At 45.9% G+C, this 16,822-nt stretch overlaps 1 protein-coding gene across 3 annotated transcripts in view; it reads left to right on the top strand.

Annotated features, from left to right (window-relative positions):
- The window catches only part of ZBTB7C (zinc finger and BTB domain containing 7C), a 386,806-nt gene that overhangs the window by 252,423 nt on the left and 117,561 nt on the right, over positions 1 to 16,822 (top strand). The window lies entirely within an intron of this gene.

The raw sequence follows: 16,822 nt of genomic DNA, 5'->3' as shown, positions 1-16,822 counted from the left end.
CACCGGCTCTTTCCCTGGACTCTCCCACTCCCAGCCCTCCTGGAGAACTCAAATCTTGCACGTGCTCTTTCTCTTTCCCTGCCCCCGTCCCCCAGGCCCTCTGGGTCTTGGTGAAGGAGACCTTGAGTCAGCCCAGGAGGCCCTCCCTCCCCCCACAGCCCCCTTTAGGGTCCCTTCTGGGTCCCCCCCACCTCCTCCAGCCCCAAGCACCCAGGGCCCACAAGCTGCCAGGCCTCTGCTGGCAGGCAGGGAAGACCCAGGCAACCTTAGAAGGGTGGGAACCACACCCTTCTCATGGCTGTGTGCGTTTTGCTTGAAGGTGTCTGCAATCAAAGACGACCCCCCACTGCTCACCCGGCACTGGAAAAAAAAAAAAAACTTTTGTCTCAAATGGTGGAATTCCAGATGCAGGACCCCAGATTTGGGGGATAGGGAGCAGATATTTGGGACAGGGGAGGACTTTCAGGGATCCCTCATATCACATCAAGAAGGCCACCTGGCCCCCCTCAGACTGCCACTGCCCTCTCAGGTGTCTCTCCCTGCGGCCAGTTCAACTTCTCACTCATCCCAAGGCTGTGAGTTCTTACATTTTCAGGTAGCAAACAGGAGCCCTTACTATGGCAAGGGGGAGATTGGTAGGTTGCTGAGCTTGTGTTTTCTACAAGCTTGGAGCTCTTTGATCAAGATTGCCACTATTTATACATCAGGGATGTTATTTAATAGATCCAGGATCTTTATTATTTAACCGGGATCTTTAACAGCTGGACCACAGGCATCCTCAGCCCAGTCCTGGGTTTGATAGATGAGGCCCTTGAGACCCAGAGCGGGAGATGACCTGCCCAAGGTCACACTACTAGTTAGTGGCAGAGCTGGAACTCTGACTAGCCTCCCAGCTCCTCGTCCCAGTGTGCCTGCTGTTATACTGTGCTTTAATTTTAGGGTAGCTCCATGTTAGGGACCTAGCATAGCACCTATGTGGCACAGAGTAGTTGCTCAGTAGATACCGGTGAGATGCATGAACAAGCCCTCAACAAGAGGACTGGATTAATGCATCTTTGGGAAGAAGTGAGGCTTCCACAGTGCTTGGGATTCTAGCTCCTTGTCACTGAGTGTGCTAGCGAAATGTTTCTCTAGGGTAGTTGGCCAAGAGTGACCCCCATCGGAGCCTGGCATCATCTTTGGTCACTTCAAGCAAGCCCAGTCATTGTGCAGGAGGAGACTGTGGGTCTGGAGGTGGGTCCGAGCATGAGCCAAATTGGCAACTCCAGATCAGAGCGATTAATGCTGTGACTCTTTTCCATTCATTACCCTCAACCAGTATCTGAACAGGTTGCAAAAGACCAAGGCATGTCTGTTCCTGCAGGGGTTCTTGTCATCCTGCAGCCCTGCCAGGCACTGTGTGAAGAGACCACAGCCCCACAGATCCAGAATCTCTGGGGGCTGGAGGCCCCCTGGGCTCTGGGCTGCCCAGTGCTCTGTGAACCTAATGTTCATGCCTCTGGGGTCCTGCCTGCTGGGCATTGACTACTATGGCATGTGGGATGGGGGCAGCACTTTGGTAAAAAGTAAAAGTAGGAGGAATTCAGGTCATTCAGGCTACTATTACCAATTTTAATAAAGTATTTGGAGAAGAAAGAGGGTAAAATGAATGATTAAAATAATATTTTGCATGTAGTAGAAGTTCAGGAACCTCACTGATTTGAAACTTAGGAGAGTTGAGCTTGGCTTTGGTAAAGTTGATCTTTGCACCATCTGTGGACACAGAGCTGATGAATGAATTAGTGTAGGCATGATTTGTAGTAGCAAGAAAGGAACATGCATCTGACTTTCTTGTGATGATGAATTTTGACCAGAAGCAATTCAGCTCCATTCATCTTGGTAAGCCTTTTTATGGGCCACCTTCCAAGTGCCAGGCCCTGTGCTAAATGTCCTGTAAGTATTACTTTATTGAATCCTTGTAAGATCCCTATGAGGTAGGAATTATCATTTTTCCCATTTTAAAGACAAGGAAACTGAGGTTGATTAAGTAGAAGACCACCGGGATTCACACTAGAGCAGTCTGACTCTAGGATCGGTGTGCTTAACCACCACATGTGCAGGTATTTTATGTGTTAGGACAAGGAGAATAGAAAAGGAAAAAATAAATAAATAAGCCATGACCCCTACCCTTCCAGAAGCTTCTGATCTCTTTGGGAAAAGAAAACACAGAATGTGGTTATGCTCCTTGAGGCCAGGAGTGGACTTGACTCTCTGCATCCCCTGTCGCCTCTGAGAAAGGGGCTGAGAAAGATGGAAGTGGAGCAGTTGGCCAGGCCTTCATCCTCTTCCCCTACACTGTATCTCCCCAGCCCCTACCCTCCTCTGGGGAGCTCACCCTGTGTGGGGAGGCCCAGGAATTTGCCTTCAGCTTCATGCTCCCCTGTAGCCTGTCCCTTCCCCCAGCGGCTTCATGCTCACCCCAGATTATCAGTAAAACCAGGTGCCTTCAAAACCTCGAGATGGATGGACAGGGCGGTGAGGTGAAGAAGGCCATGCCTGACACGCTTCACTTGCCATCCTCTGCTTTTGGAGTCTATCTTCTGTTTCCACCAGGGCTAAGCCAGGAACATAGAACACTCTACTTCACTGCCAAATCAATAATAAAAACGGAGTCTTGCAGAAGAGGGCCTAGGAACTAGGAGAAAGTAGGCCCACCCAAGAGCCATTCAGAATTCTGCAGCTCTGGCCCCAGAATGCTTCCTTCAAACTCACAGATGAGAGCCAAAAAGGTCTTTCAAGTTTATCACCCCCACCCCACCCCTCCAAGACCCTCATTTTGCTGAGGAGAACATTAAGGACCAGGGAGGGAGAAGTATTTGCCCTAGAACACACAGCCCCATAGAGGCAGGGCTGGGCTAGAAGCTAGACTCCTGGCTCCTAGACCCAGCTCCTGTGTGTGTGTCGGTGGCTTTGGGAAGCATCATTCCTACCCATGGTCATCCTGTAGCCTGTGAGGGCCAGAGTTATGAGAAAGGTAACTTGTTTCCCTGACATCTTCGCAGCCCTGCCCAAAAGCAAATCACCTGTCGTTCCTGATAGGCACCTTTGGCAGCCACCAAAACAAATCCACCAAAAGCAAAGAGAAAAAGGAGGAACAGGGCTGGGAGCCAGTGTTTGCCCCTGGTGGTAACCTGGGCATATTTAACTTCTCAGCTTGTCCAGACCAGATACCATTTTGTTCCTGCTTGGCACAGATTTATCCAGCCTGTGTGTTCCTTCTTGGCAAAGTCCTCAGAGAGAGAGGAAACAGAGACGGTCCCCAGGGCATCTAGGATGTTTGCCAAGTACCTGCTCCCCACCTCCCTCAAGCCCTATTCCCTCTTTCCATCCCCAAATGACCACCCTTAGTTGATATTGAGTGGGATTGAATTTCTCCCACAGGATGGGGCACACACGTGGTGTTTTGCCATTGTCCCATTTTGGTTTGGGAGTTGCAGAGGCAGGCACTAGGAGTTGATGTGTTTATTTTAGCATGCTTATGTGGCACCTGATATATATGCCAGCGGGTGTTCTAAGCACTTTACAGATATTAGCTCAGGTAATCCACTCAGCTTTTACAGATGAGGAAACTGAGGCAGAGAGAGACTAAAGCATTTGCCTCACGTCACACAGTGAGTGATAGCAGAGCCAGGATGCAGAGTCTGCCTTCGAGTCCCTGCTGTTAAGTGCTGTCTTTCTGCTGGGACTGCCAGGTTCTTGCCATTTTGACAAGTAATATAACCAACTGGGTCTCTGTTTCCTCCTCATAAAATGGAGAGAATAATATTAACTGTCGAGTGGTCACTTTGAGAAGTGTGAAGGGCTCCGCAGACAGAAGGACCACTTCTTATCTGATCATGTTCCCAGCTGGGGTTGGTTTGTCTCCGTTTCCTCATCCGCCCACAGTTAGCAGGCTCTGGCAGCTCTTATTGCCTTGTAGGACCAGTGAGTTCCCAAGGAGATTTCTGGACCCCTTTCCCCATGGCAACCTTCTCATGTTCAACCCCAAGCCAAACCTATTGTCTATATTATTCTATGTTATTTCTATGCTATTTATATTGCTATGTTATTTATATGATTCTTCTTGCTGTTAATGCTTTTATTTATTGAAAAGCTCTCCTCAGAGAGTACCCCCAGGTTATAGGCAAAAGCCACATAGAGGAAGCTGTCTAAGGTCACCCAGAGAACCCTGCTTGACCAGAGTTGGTGGCTCTACCCCCTCCCACCTTTTGAAATGGCAGCTTGCCTACCCTGGACCACTGGTTCACTCTCAGCTAAAATTCTGGCCTGTATTCAGAAGACGCCTTATTCCACCACCAACACTAAAGGTTGGGGAAAGCCTCTGAGTGACAGGCAGGGGCAGTGCCTGCCAAACTGCAGCCAGAGAGACCCCTAATGGGGTCCACTCTCCATCCCCAATCCTGGTCTCTCCTCTCTCTTATCCAACATCACTCGCTCTCGGGAAAAAAAAAAAAAAGTGTTCTAAGGGGGACTTAAACTTTACTTAAATTTGACATTCCCTGCTGTTCCTTTCTGAGTACCTTTATTTTTCCCAGTTGAAGCAAGGAAAGAGAAAAAGGTATAATGATGGAAATGGACAGAATTTGAGTGCAGGAAGTGCCATGAGGCTTCCTATTGTTTGGGCAGTGTTTGATGTTCTTAAGAATGTATACAGAATTAACTTTGATCAACGATAGTAGTTTCAATCTGGTGGCTCCATCGGCCAATGGAAAGTGAGTAGTATTTTATACATGGCAAGGACACAGCCAAGAAAATGAAATGATCAGTTTTGTGTGTATCCCACTTTACTTTTCGAGTGCTTTCCTTCACAGACAAGCTCTAACTGAATCCTCACAAAGATCCTACAAGGCAGGATTTGCCCATTAGACAGACTGGAAAACTGATGCCTCAAAAGAAAAGGGGCGCATTGTGGGTTAGTGAAGAGACCTAAAGAACAAAAAAGCGGAGCTCCATGGGACTGTTGTATTTCACCCTCCTCTTGGCTGCCAGCATCTTAGTACTAAGTCTGTCGCCATGCCGTGTCACGTGGGCAGGTCTTCTTGGCATTCATCTTGAACATGACCCAAATCCTGGCTCCATCTTCCCTCTTACTTTTCCTTTGCCCCATTTTTCTTCCTTATTTTTATGTATGTTTACCTTGCCCTGTAGGCGCATTTGTAAGCTGGCTCAAATCCTTTTGGGAACAAGGTGGGTTATAAATGCACACGTTCCTACACAGGATGTTGTTAGTCATTTCATAAGGTCTCTTGTGGAGGAGATTAGCCAATAGCTTCTTTTGTAACCTTAGGCACACCCTCCTTCCATAAGGGTCAAGTGAGAGTATGGGTCTATAGGGTCTGTGAGGGGCCCAGCAACTTTGACAGGCTGAGTAATCTTCTATTTCCAACCCGGTTAGAGTCACACAGTACAATTTGAGATAAAGTAAGATCTAAAAATCTGGTTTTTCTAGTCTAACCCTAGATTGGTTTGCACTAAACTAGTGGTAGTTCTCAGCCTGCCCAGAGGAGTGAAATATAGAATGCAGGCGCATCCCCTTCCTGCAATGAGATGACCACACCACACAAATGTCATAGCACTGAGAAGGAAATCGTTTACATTTCAAAGAAATAAAACCCTATATAACATGTAAAGAATATTAGAGTTGGCCGGGCGCGGTGGCTCACGCCTGTAATCCCAGCACTTTGGGAGGCCGAGGCGGGCAGATCACGAGGTCAGGAGATTGCAACCATCCTGGCTAATGCAGTGAAACCCCGTCTCTACTAAAAAAAAAAAAATACAAAAAATTAGCCGGGTGTAGTGGCGGGCACCTGTAGTCCCAGCTACTCGGGAGGCTGAGGCAGGAGAATGGCGTGAACCCGGGGGGCGGAGCTTGCAGTGAGCCAAGATTGCACCACTGCACTCCAGCCTGGGCGACAGAGTGAGACTCTGTCTCAAAAAAAAAAAAAAAAAAGAATATTACAGTTACAGGGAATCCTCATTTATTTGGCTACCTCTTGTATCTGGGACAGAGCCAAGCACCTGAGAGAAAAATAAAACAATTTTTGTTTGGAACATAGGACAAATGTTCCTGTGACAAAAGAGGTCAGAGAATACATACCCCAGCACACTTCCTTGGGGCCCATGTCACATGGGGCCTATTTGCTCCTATTTCATGCACAATTTTAACATTTAGTTTTCTAGTTTCCAAGCCTACATGGGACCAGATGGCAAATGAGAATATAGGGTAAGGGACTGCTAATGAGAATTCAGTTATGCACCAGCTCTTCCCACATTTGGTGGCTCTAGGAGGCAGCACTGGGTGAGGATTGGCATTGCTGGTGAGAGTTTCTCTGGGTTCCTATTATGCAGACTTGACTTCTTCAGATCTTTTAAACAATTCCCATAAAGAGACTAGGACTTGAGCGTTTAGCAGTGGCAATATAGCTCAGAGTGTGACTCATTTAATCAGAGGACACAGATGCCAGCCAGGGGCACTTGCAGGTAAGACTTCAAATGAGGCAGTGGGAAAGGTTGGGATGGAGGGTGAGGGCGAGTGCATTATGGGATGATGCTCACTATAAAATGGCTAGTGAAGAACACAGGGTAAAAAAACTGCCTTTATAATAGAGTCCTAGACACATCAAGTTTTCCATAAGGTGTCTATATTGCTTTCAAGACTTAAGAAGCACAAAGTTTTATTTTCTAAAATGAAAGGAAATGCCAGACCCAAAGGGACTGTTAAGTCGGGAGAGGGAACCCTTAAAGAATTGAACAGGGCAGATTTTGGAGACTGCCATGAAAGAACGGCAGCTATAGGCTTGGTCTTGCTTTTGGTATACAGTCAATGGCTACAATCCTCTGGGGTTCCCCTGCTCTCCCTGGTTACAGCTCGGGCCTTGTCCTGTGCCAGAGAACAGTCCCAGGGCTGTGCCCCTGCCTGCAGAGCACTCCTCCCCCGCTCAGGTATCCCTAAGGCTCTGGATCATCTGTGAGAGCTGGGGTCTATCCTCAGACTGCTTCCTCCTACCTTGATTGACCTCCTGGCCATTCAGATGGATTCCTGACCCCTGGTCACGCCTGTCTGTCAGGACCCCAGGTGACAGGGTCGCAAGCCCAGAATTGTGCCCAGCCCTAACCCCTGCTTGCTTACTGGGTACACGGGCTGTGTGTTCTGCTGCCAGAGGCCTCTCAGACTCTGCATCCAGCTGTGGCCTTTGGACTTGACATAGCTTTCAGAGACCTCCCTTTCCGAGTTTCCCAGCCATGACCCTGAGCCACAGCCATCACCCTGTCCACTAGTCACTTCCTGACCCTTTCCTCAGAGCTGGCTGTTCCTACAGCCTCCTAGGCCCTGGGGCTTCCAGAACCAAGTTCAAAACCCTGAGAGGGGAAGGACTGAGGGAACCACCATTTTCACAGAGTGTGTGTACTCCCATATTTACTCGAACCTGTCAAGAACATTTCATGAGGCCAGGAGCTTTGACCTCAAAGAACACAGCCAAATTCCAAAAAGATATAGTCATACCTCTGAGTGTATCCTGGAGTGAGTGGCTCAGGGTGGACCAATTCACAGTCCTATGGCCAGTGGCCAGTGCCCCTCTTTTGTAAGACTTTTGAAATTGTAGCAATATTTTTGGATCATTCATCAACATCTTGGTACTGCCTGACATATAGCCCATGTTTCATCCATGTTTTCTTTTCTTCCCTTCTTCCTTGCTTCCCTTTTTCCCTTTGGACCATGGCAGGAAGCTCCCTGGGTCTTTCTCTTGCCCTAATCATCATGCAGACCCCAACAAGGAAGGTTGTACCTTGTACCTTTGTGCCCTGAATTACCCAGGGAGAGGCAGAGAAACAGAAAGAGAGTGGGTGCAATCTAGCTCCTCTCCCTCTATTAGCTGACCTCAGGCAGATCCTCTAAACTTCCTTGTACCTCAGTACCCCATCTGTAAAATGGGCATGCTAATCCTCACCCTAAAAGCTTGTGGTAATGGTGAAATTAAGAAAATGACTATAAAGTCTTTTATATGTTGCCTGGCTCATATTAGATGCTCAGTAACATCTAATGAACAATTAGCCTGGATAATTTCAACTGTATGTGCCTCCCTATGCCTTTAAAGGCAAAGGGAAGAGGAGAGTTTTGATATTCAGAGTCCAGCCCTTTTGTGGAAGACAAAGATGGGGTTGATTCTGACATCCCAACATCACTGCTCTCAAAGGGCATATCTTGCCCAGGCACCAGAAGCCCCAGCTGGGAACCCACCCTGCCTGGCTTCGGGTACCCATTGTTCCACTCACAGCTGTGTGCTTTGGGGACAGTGACTTAACATCCCTGGGCCTGCATTTCCTCCCTTGTGAAATGGAAGTTATAGTGCTGTCCAAACCACCAGATGAGAAGTAAACAAGATAATACTTGCAAAGTGCTTAGCACAGTGCCTGACACCCACTAAGTGCTCAATAAGGGCTCATCGTGATTATTTTCAAGTGTGTGTCCCATCTTATGCAAGAGACAGCTCTGGAAAAGTTGCGAAACCAAATCCCGTTTTCCCACTAACTGACTTCATCACTGCACCAAGACTTTATCTTTGCCTCTGATCATCTGTGGAGGGCAGTGACTCTGAACACCTCAGCACCAGGCTTCCTGCCTCCTCCCAGCTCCATGATCTCCTTCTCATGCAGTGGAAAAATAAGAAATGTAGGTGGCATGAATAATGATTCTTTATGATACCTATTTGTTAAATGTAGATTTGTTTGTTCTATTCATGTATCAATCATCTGTTCTATCTATCATCTGTCCATCAATCATCTATCTGAGAAATGCCACCTATGATTATTTTATCTTTCCCTACCATAGGTAAAACAATATATAATTCATACAACAAACAAATTATAGTTCTAGTCAACAACCTGCCTTTCACCTGGATTTTTTTTTAACATTTTAGAGGTCATAAACTTTCTTGAAAATTTGATGAATACTAATGGGCTGTCTCCCAGAAAAAGGATCATACTTACATACTTGTACAGTTTTGCATATGGTTTAGCTGGGGATTTAAGGATTCTCTGAAGCCCACCAGAGACACTGTTAAGGACCCTGTGGAAGCCAGAGCCCAGCTCTCCTATGTAAACACCCTGTGTCCCGGTAGTAGCACATGGCTGGTTAGGTGTGCACTGAAGCCCTCCCCACCATATTCAGACTCCTAAGACTGGCAGGCCAACTCACCCCCTTGCCCACTGTCAACTGGTCCCACCCATCCTCCTACAGTATCCTCCCTCCTGTGACAGGGCTGGCTGGCCTGTGTCCCTCCCCTTGGCTGTCACTCACCTTTGTCCCACTGCTTCCCCACTCGCATATCTACGTCTGACCTACAGTGCGAGTATGGAATGACATCTGACTGATCAGAGCAGGCCCAGGGAGGATGTGGAGCTCGAGCAGAGAGAAGAGAGGCCCAGTTGTCAAGGCAGAGAAACCACGAAAAGCATGGAAACGTGAGCTCCTAGTTCAGGGGGTGAAGTCAGAGCTGGCAGGGAGATTGGAACAGAGAGAGAATGTGTTTCAAGCTTGATTTTTCCCTCCTGTCTGATTGGAGATTGAAGAACTCAGCAGTGGCAAAACGCCCTGGCCCATGAACAAGAACTCCCTGGGTTCTGGTCTTAGTTCTGGCATTGACTAGGTGTGTAGCTCTGGGCAGGTCACAGGTCGTTTCAACAATCCAGCCTCCATTTCCTTATCTTTAGAGTGAGGAGACTGAAATGCTGGCAGCGCTGTGGTGAGACGGACTCTTTTGAACAGTGCAGGTGTCAGCCTAAGTGGAAAATGCAATTTAGTGCTATATGTTAGGCACCATGAACATGTTCATACCCCCTTTCATCCTTCTAAGAATCTCATCTAAGGCAGTCATTCAAAATATGAGGGCAGTATGTCTAAGGATGCTCATCCTAACGTTAGCTATAATACGGAAAAGGTCCCGGTGTCCCACAGTAGAGGAGTGGTTAAGTATGTCATGCCGTGTCCACTGGTGACATTTTATGCAGCTATTAAAAGTAATCAATGTGGTGAACATGCTTCAGGTGCAATCCAGCAGTTGAAAACCTCCTCCTGCTCCCATCCTCCAGCCACAACACACCTGAAGGAGGGCACTGGTTCTCAACCAGGGGCCACTAACCAGCAAGGCCACACCAATCAGTTACCAATTGTCACTGCTTCTTCCATATCGGCAGCATACATCCTTAGAGATCTGTGAAAAATGCAGATTTGGAGTTCAGATTCTGACTCAGTGGCTCTGAGCTGGGGCCCAGGAGTCTGCATTGTAAGCATCTGTCCAGGAGATTCCGGCAGAGAATTTGAAATCCACGTACTGAGAAATGCCACCATGCTTCAGTCCTTGCACAGCATGTCCTTAGATGGCACAATCCAGGCTGTTGCACCCCTTCTTTTCATCAGTGAGATGTAAAGCCTTTATCAGGGACTTCAAATTTGCATTTGTCCTAGAACTCACTGCTAGGTAAATCTGCTAACTATGCGAGACAGAGAGCTACTTATTCTCTGCTTTGAGATTCCCAGAAACAGCATCTACAGCCTTGGACAAGGCCATAGTCTGTTTTACCCCTATTAGCTTAACAGGTCCTACCTTCTGCCTTGCTTTGGTTTCTCCTACTGTATTTTTTTTTTTTTTTTTTTTTTTGAGATGGAGTCTCGCTCTGTCTCCCAGGCTGGAGTGCGGTGGCACAATCTCGGCTCACTGCAACCTCCGCCTCCCTGGTTAAAGCGATTCTCTTACCTCAGCTTCCTGAGTAGCTGGGATTACAGGTGCATGCCACAAGACCCAGCTAATTTTTGTGTTTTTAGTAGAGACAGAGTTTTGCCATGTTGGCCAGGCTGGTCACGAACTCCTGACCTAAGGTGATTTGCCCACCTCGGTCTCCCAAAGTGCTGGGATTACAGGCATGAGCCACTGCGCCCAGCTTCTCTTACTGCATTTGAAATCCAAAATATTCTGAGCCACCTTATGCAGTTTCCCAAGATTTAAAGTGACTTTTACAGGCAGTGAGTGTGACCTGAGTTCAGATCCTGGCTCTGAGCTGCCATTCTATGAAAAGAGAATAATAATATACTGACTTCATAGAACTGTTGGTAAGGATTAAAAGAAATTATGCTTGCAGGCCAGGCACCGTGGCTCACGCCTGTAATCCCAGCACTTTGGGAGGCTGAGGCGGGTGGATCACTTGAGGTCAGGAGTTCAAAACCAGCCTGACCAACATGGTGAAACCCCGTCTCTACTAAAGATATAAAAATTAGTCGTGTGTGGTGGTGCGTGCCTGTAATCCTAGCTACTCAGGAGGCTGAGGCAAGAGAATCACTGGAACCCGGAAGGTGGAGGTTGCAGTGAGCCGAGATTACACCATTGCATTCCAGCCTAGGCAACAGAGTGAGACTCCATCTCAAAAAAAAAAAAAAAGAAGAAGAAGAAGAAAGAAATAATGCATGCAAAGTTCTTAGCACAATGCTTGCCACCATTATGATTATTTTCCTATTCTTGGGGGTAAACAGTGGGTCTTTTCTTTGATGTGGTCTTTGCAGGAGGCCAAGCTCGTTGTTTCGATCTATGTAGGGGCCATTTGGTTCTGCCCTGTTCCCCCATCCATCCTACAAGCCTAACCTTGGCCTACTGGGAAGACAGATGGTCCTTGTCTCACTGGCCTTGCAGTGGGGTGAAGGTCATTGTTCTGACCCACTACCCTGGCGATTTGTCTTGGCCCACATTGCTAGATGGGGAAGGGCTGTGGGTTGGCTCAGCCATACGCACTGTCTCCTGGCAGTGGCACGCTGACTAGCACTAGGGGTGAGGCCAACCTCTGCCTCAGTATGCTGGAGCCAGCTAGAGAAGATGCTTTCCTGGAGGGTGTCAGAGCCCTGTTTGGTGTTGAAACAACACAGAAACTGCTGTGCTCACCCCTTCCCCATCTAGCAGTCAGCCACCCAGCCCAGCTTCTGGTCCTTCTACTCACTGTGACTCCTCACACATTACACCCACATGAGCATGCATGCATACACACACGCGTGCACACACACGCGCGCACGCACACATATGCACACACACTCGCACGCACGTGCGTGCACACGCACTCACACGTGCACACACACATGTGCGCACACACACAGGCCTGCCCTCATCTTCCCCATCCCTGTTACTACCCTTCCTCCTCCTGGTTAAATAAGCAGCAAAGGGAAAAGTGGGCACTGACAAAATGTGTAAGCTGGCAGGACCTAATCTAATGTACAGGTGGATAACAAAACCTCATAGCCAATGAACAGGACAGGAATCTGATAACTCACAAGAGTGTGCTATAGTTTTCTGCTGAAATTTCTAAAAAATTTCTCTTCACAGCCACTCCTCTTTTGGATCAAAGATAATCAAAGTAAGATGATTCTTCTTTACAAAATAAGGCGGGTCTCATTACCTTTGGCCTGATTACTTACATAAGTGCAGCAAGAATGGTAATCGATCACATAGGCCTTTTTAAATTTGCTTTGCTGGAACTTTTCATAAGGAATCTCAGATTGTACCTTTGAAAGCTATGAAGCCAAGGCAAGAACTCGTCACCAGATTTTGCCTATAGCACCTACAGATTTTGGGTAGATCTTCTCTTCCTGAAGTTCCCAAAATATCCTAAGCCTCCTGGACCTGGCAGGAAGTGACCTTCTTTACTCATCTGTAATGCTGAGGACACTGTAAGCCAGGTGCCAGGCTGGCTTTCCCTAGAAGATATTGTAGACTGGGTCCATCAAGTCGACTTCAGTTCCTTAAGACTGTCTGGTCATATCTGATGCATCATTTTCAAATATGACATTCCAGTCAAAGCCTTGGTTGTATAACCAGTGTTTCCCATCATGTCCTGTTATAAGGAGGACAGATTCTTATTGAACTTGTGTGAATAAATATATTCCATGAAGATGAGAACATTCAATAAGAATTTCTGGCCAGGCATGGTGGCTCACGCCTGTAATCCCAACACTTTGGGAGGCTGAGGCAGGCAGATCATCTGAGGTCAGGCGTTCGAGACCAGCCTGGCTAGCATAGTAAAACCCCATCTCTACTGAAAAATGCAAAAAAAAAAAAAAATTAGCCGTGGTGGCAGGTGCCTGTAATCCCAGCTACTTGGGAGGCTGAGGCAGGAGAATCACTTGAACCCGGGAGGTGGAGGTTGTGATGTGCTGAGATCATGCCATTGCACTCCAGCCCAGGCGACAGAACAAAACTCCGTCCCCCAACTCCCACACCCCTCAAAAAAAGAATTTTTGAATTCTGGAGGGGTTAGGCAGAGAGAAAAAGATAAATGCTTCATTTCTGTTTTAAAAAAGCATAATCAGCCGGGCACGGCGGCTCACGCCTGTAACTCCAGCACTTTGGGAGGCCGAGGTGGGTGGATCACCTGAGGTCAGGAGTTTGAGACCAGCCTGGCCAACATGGTGAAACCCCATCTCTACTAATAATACAACAATTAGCCAGGCATGGTGGCACGTCTGTAATCCCAGCTACTCCAGAGGCTGAGGCAGGAGAATGGCTTGAACCCAGGAGGCAGAGGTTGCAGTGAGCCGAGATCGAACCACTGCACTCCAGCCTGGGCGACAGAGTGAGACTCCTTCTCAAAAAAAAAAAAATAGTATAATGTAAATGTTGTGAGTTCACAGATAGCTTAAGAGAAAAGGAAAAGAGGTTCCTCAAAGCTGGTAATAATATTCCAAACAATAGTCATCCTTCATCAGTTCATTCAGTCCCATGTGATTAACTCTTGCTCTGCATGGTCTTGGGTCACCAGTTTTAAGAACCTATCAGCTTCTCCACCAGAGGTTTGGAAATCCAGATTACGTTCAGTGGTATAGTTTAAAAATTACCGAAGCAGGGCTGGGTGCGGTAGCTCACGCATGTAATCCCAGCACTCCGAAAGGCCGAGGCAGGCAGATCACTTCAGGTCAGGAGTTCGAGACCAGCCTGGCCAACATGATGAAACCCTCTTTCTACTAAAAACACAAAAATTAGCCAGACATGGTGGTATGTGCCTATAGTCCTATCCACTTGGGATGCTGAGGCACGAGAATCACTTGAACCCAGGAGGCGGAGGTTGCAGTGAGCCGAGATGGCATCACTGCACTCCAGCCTGGGTGACAGAGTGAGACTGTGTCTCAAAAACAATAAATTAATAAAAATAAAAATTACTGAAGCAACTCCATCAGAAGCCTGTACCCCAGACTACCTGGCATAGTCCCTGATTGTTGAAGACAAAATAATCTGGCGTGTAGTTGGTGGAAAACACTTGCAGAAAACAATCAGAATAAAACAAAAACTATCAATGGATGATAAGAGACTTAAAATGGCCATAGTTAATCTGATGAGAGTGTGTTTGATAAGGAAATTTGGTGATTTCTGTGGCACATGGTGTTTTAAACAATAACCAAAATTATGACTGATGACATTATACTAGGACATATCAACAGCAAGTGTGCTGAAAATTTTCTTGGAAGTTTATACAATTTCTGAAATATACAAATAACATTTAACATTAACATAAGCCTAATCTTTTTAATATCTCTTTTTACAAGGTGAAAGAAATTTTTTTTTGAGATTTCCCAGACTGGAAAATCTAAAAATCAGTTCTAGATCAAGATTTCGTTTAGAGTGTGAAGTAGACAATTGCGAATTGTCTGTCACATGCCAGGATTATCTAGCAGGCTAGCAAATTTTATGAATATATCATTTTACATTTTTTATAGGTATGTGTTGTTTCATAGTACAGTTCTTCAGGTGGCAAAAAAAAAGTTTATTAACATACCCAAACGTATATAGCCTCTCTGTACTATATAAAAATAAGTAGCCAAAATTATATAAACTTAAGCTTAGTAATTAATGTTTCAGTAGTTTATTTATAAATGGTCTAGTAATTAATATCTATTGCTTAATTTAGCATAGGTCTAATGTTGCAAATTACAAAAAATTTTGGAAACAATTATTAGTCAGATATTATAAAACATAATTATTATTGAAATGTCCATTTATAAAACTTTTATTCCACTTAAATTAATACACATGTTCTTAACACATATGCTTGGATTGTTTATCAAAATTTCACAATACACTAGACAAAGCTAGCCATCATCTCAAGTTATTTCCCTGTTAACTATTTTTACAACACATGCATTTTAGGCAAGTATCTAAACAAAAAAATCACAAAAGCAAAAAACCTAGGAAAAAATTAAATACAAAATGTATAATCGTATTATACTCAATGCTGATAACTCAAAAGATATAGCTGGTTTTATTAAACCAGCAATATTAAATTATTCTTACTTTCCAATGGTTTACTTAAATCACATGAACTTGAAAAACATTTGGATTAGTTTCTATATTTCTGAGATTTTAAGGAATATTTAAGTCAATTTGAATAGCAGTCTTGTAAAAGATTTTATAAATTAATTTGGTAATGCTATCCAGAGGTAGAAAAATATCACGTATACATACATACATGCACACATAAACATATAGACAGACACAAATAGAGACCATCTATTTCACCTTTTATTCTGAAATTTTAGCCATGAGTTATGTAAACAGGGTAATACAAAGCTCACTGGTCTATATCTATATCATCATTGGCTCTCGTCATTGCCCCACTTCCTCTTCTTATCTGAATTGCATTTTGACAGATGGGACAAGTTAAGGTTACCTGCTCAATAAGACAGCAAAAGCTTTTTACCAATATTTGTGGAGGAGACTTTAAAGATTTTCTTTTGCCCTGATATGCAGTTGCTTAGCAGGGATTCCCTGAGTCCCTTGAGACCCGCAATCAGGGCAGGGGTCTAAAGTTCAAATTACTGTAGGGAGTTGAGGGGCTGAAGTGTCAATGGTGGGCAGAGAGATGGCAAAGGAGACATGCTGAAGGGTCCAGGGAGCTGAAGGGAAGATGAAGGTGGTAAGAGGAGGAGAAAGGAGCAAAAGCAATGGGAAGGGACAGGCCTTTGAGGGGCCTTGTCCCCTTGAAAGTCATTGAAGTTCTAGGTTACCCAGTAAATTATGCCAACAAGAAAGGAAGCAGACAGAGTTTGTGCCATTATTGTGGGACATATAGTCAGCAGGGCTTCCAGAAGACGATTTCCAGTCCACTGAGAAGTTCCCACGTTATTAACTAATGACTTCTCCCCAACAAAGATGCCCAAGACTGCAACCCAGTCTCGGTTTGCCTGAGTCTCTAACCCAGATTCTAGAGCAGAGGCCTCCCCAAAGAACCAGGAATGCCTCCTCTTGAGGGTCAGGGAATGAATCTCTACTGAAAAAGAGCCCAGAAGACATCCATCCAGGAAGATTCTTTCTCAAATAAGTACCCTTCAACCTAAGAAACCTGGGACTGTAACCCAGCCTCAGAGAGCACACTCAGAATCTTAAGAATGAAAATGTGTCCTTCAGTGGACTATCATCTGGAGCACTGGGTTTCATCAGGAGTAGAACTCACCCATGGACTCCCCAATCCCTCAATCGGGAGTGAAGACAAAGGCTTCAAAGACACACACTTGGAGTCCTGAGTGAGAGGTCAGGGGTGCAGTGATAAATCTGAGACTGTCCAAGTCACAGCAACATAACTACTAAAAAAATTTGGCCTGGTGTAGTGGCTCATACCTGTCATCCCAGTATTTTGGGAGGCTGAGGCGAGCAGATGGCTTGAGTTCAGAAGTTTGCCACCAACCTGGGTAACATAACAAAACCCTGTCTCTACCAAAAAAATACAAAAATTAGCCAGGCATGGTGGTGTGCACCTG

Source organism: Pan troglodytes, chromosome 17, assembly GCF_028858775.2.
Source record: "Pan troglodytes isolate AG18354 chromosome 17, NHGRI_mPanTro3-v2.0_pri, whole genome shotgun sequence".
NCBI classification, from domain to species: domain Eukaryota; kingdom Metazoa; phylum Chordata; class Mammalia; order Primates; family Hominidae; genus Pan; species Pan troglodytes.
This window is presented reverse-complemented; position numbering and strand designations above follow the sequence as displayed.